The 3,169-nt window shown below is 39.3% G+C and overlaps 1 pseudogene; it reads right to left on the bottom strand.

Moving 5' to 3' along the window:
• Positions 1-202: 202 nt before the first annotated feature.
• LOC104600442 (14 kDa proline-rich protein DC2.15 pseudogene) lies at positions 203-748 on the bottom strand (annotated as a pseudogene).
• Between the last annotated feature and the right edge of the window lie 2,421 nt (positions 749-3,169).

Raw genomic sequence — 3,169 nt, forward strand, 5'->3', positions numbered from 1 at the left:
TCTCTTTTATTGAGCAAGAACAGTCAATTGTATTTCATTTGTGGAAATTTCTAAGGTATGGTACCTGAAGAAAAACTTTAACAACCCACATGAATTTGAATCATTACAAGCTGATTGTTTATCAGTCAGGTACCATAAGAATACTTAAACAAGAAACAAACACTTGGTATCCATACTTAAACCAAGAGGTCAATACATACATGAACAAAACTACCAAGTACCAACTACTAAGAAACTTGGAAACCAAAGAACTGAAGATTACACCACAGATTGGCAAAGAGAAGTAGAGAAATAAATAACAGAAATAGTAGTATCTAGGCACACTGAAATCCATCTGGGACCTTCTTTCCACATGCATTCACTATCAAACTGAGAGCTTGGGGGATATTAAGGTTGATGCCCAAGATATTGGCCTTGAGAGCTGTACACAGACACATTGCAACTTCAAAATTAGCAAGACCACCCAAGAAAGCACAACATGGACCCTTAGGAGGAGTACCAATGACTATTGGCATCCCTAGTAGGTTGGCACATACACCCATTTTAAGCATGTTTCGTGGGCAATTCACAGGCTCATTAGGGATGAATGGAGCCAGCAGGGGAGCTTGCAGAGAGGTTGGATTGTTGGGGATGGATGGAAACAGAGGAGTATTAGAGATGGTCTGAGGAGGAAACTGAATGATGACACACAAGAGAAGAAGAGAAGGTTGAGGAGAATGAGCAAGGCAGTAGACACCTTGGAAGCCATGAGAGCCATCTTGCATGCTACACACCAAATTCCTAAGCTGTCTCATTATTTATAGACAGCCAACTTGTGCCAAGTTGAGATAATATTTGTTGCACTGAGTAAAGAGTAAACAACCCTTTTTTTTCTTCCGATGTGTTCTTTTCTTTGGAGGTGTTAGCCATGTGAGAGGTGGTTACCATTTTAGGGTTTGAGTGACAGTAAAAAGTTAATATTTTCATGGCCACCCAAAGCTAGGGTGGTTGAAACATCTCATCTTCCCTTCCAACCATTGAATACTGCAAGTGCCCATTTGCCCACTTGCAGTTTTTTTAGTTCTCTATTTGGTTTAAATGTCTGAGGACCACTCTCATGTTGGCATTGGACCAAAGGAATGTTAAGATAATGTGGTCGGAGATGCTCAATTAATTGCTCATTAAGTACCTGTTGCATCTACAGTGCACGTCTAAGTCCTCTAGGGGCCCCACATTTGGGTATCTTTGTCCAAAATGCTCCTTGACCACATGATCTTAAATGAAAGGTCTGATCTATTGCAAAGATATTTGGACAATCAACGTTATTAGGAATTAGAACTCTTGAGTCTTGGCCAGCCGCCTATCCTACTTAATTGAGTTTTAGGCCAAGTGAGGTCCTATCCAAACTGGGCTGGTCTTAATAGGCCAGGCCCTCCAATGGAACCTTAACCTAAGAATACTTTTTTTTTTGGTATTCCTTAATCTAAGAATACTTGAATCTTCGGAAGATTCAGCCTGCATTAAGCCATTCCAAATCAGAATGCTTTTTTTTTTTTTCTCACTTTTTCATGGGGTTGATTAGATGGGGTAAGAATCCTTATACATGATTCTTGTAGGGCTATAGAGCTGAGTAACAACACTATAACAGGGACCACTTGGTGGCCCAAATGGGTTCCCCGTGTTGCCCTCTCCACTGTGGATTCTTCAACTAGGGCGAAAAGAAAGACCAGAGATGTTGTCTTAGCAAGTGGAGTCCTAAGGGTCCCCTACCCCTTCATCATGGACAGTCTGGAATCTGGATTGATTCTCTCTCTCTCTATCATTGTTATGGCCCAGTGTGGTCCTCTTCTTTATGAAAAAAGACCTCAATATCGAAACCCCTAAAGATAACTAATGAAGAATAGATAAAAATCAAATGTAAACACATCTTTGGTGGTGGTAATGTGAAATGCATTTTCCTTTTTATTGAGCTGCAGCATGAGGTTGCACTACATTTGTTTATAAAACCAAAGATTTGTGGCAATGTGCAGCATTTACAGCTAAAGGTGCCATTGCCAGTTGAATATCTCATTTCGCTTGCATGGCTGACGTGGGGTATTATTATTGGTTAAACCAAGGTTTAAATAATTGTTACCTATTGGCCATGTATTGTCTAATACATATCGTATCGGGAGCACCCCAGTATGCCCTTACATAGGGTGTATCAGGGTTTTTACTGGTTCAGGAGGTGGAGGAATCTTAAATCAGCCCCATGAATCGAATTTGAAAAAAAGTTAAAAAAACAATACCGATACTATCCGATATGCCGACAATATCAATATTTAAAACCTTGGGTTAAACACCAATAGTTCAGCTATCATGTGCACCTAATCCAGATTCATTTAGAAACGACCCATTGATCTTCCAAATGGCTAATTAAATTGGAGATCAATGGGAGTCTCTGTACCCCTCTCCCCAACCCGTATTCATGGGAAAAAATGTTGTTCACAGTATCTCCCTACATTTTCAAGATTGTTTCTATTTTATGTATAAATTTTATTAAAGTATAGAGTATAGACAACTACAATGAAAAACATTTGGCTGTCCATGTTCCATAATCTGTCTCTCCACATGCTTTATCCACGTGACACGTTAGTTCATACAGCCATACCTCCAGAACTGTTATCTTTTCGGTGCATCTTTCGGTCTGCAGGAAGCTCAAAAGACAAAATTGGTCATTTTCCGTTTGACATCACGTAGACCCAGGGCGGAGTCAAGTATATTGGTGGGGTCCTCGCCCTCCCCCACCCCCAAACTCTTAAAAAATGTTTTTTTTTTTTTTTTTTTTTTTGAAAAAATCGGTAATAGACGCCAACCTTTCCGCCCCATGTTCTTGTTTAATTCCACCCCCTTAAAAAAGAAAATTCCTGTCTCTGCCACTGTATAGATCGAAAAATGCAAAAAACACGAGTGTGGGAAAAAATTGAAAAGGCCAAAAATTAGGAAGCTTCATATGAAGCTTTTGGTTTTTTCACACTGAAAATATCCATTCTAACTGTTGTTAACAGTCCGATAGACCATAATGCAAAATAAACAGTCTTGATCTTTAAAAACAAGACCCCAAAAGTTCAGTGTCTTTTTGTCTACTCAACTGTTGAAAGATCTATCTGGAAAGACTTTCCAAACAGCCCCTTAATAAAAATTAACATAT

This window comes from Nelumbo nucifera, chromosome 1, assembly GCF_055504915.1.
Source record: "Nelumbo nucifera cultivar China Antique chromosome 1, China Antique-T2T, whole genome shotgun sequence".
Classification (NCBI taxonomy): domain Eukaryota; kingdom Viridiplantae; phylum Streptophyta; class Magnoliopsida; order Proteales; family Nelumbonaceae; genus Nelumbo; species Nelumbo nucifera.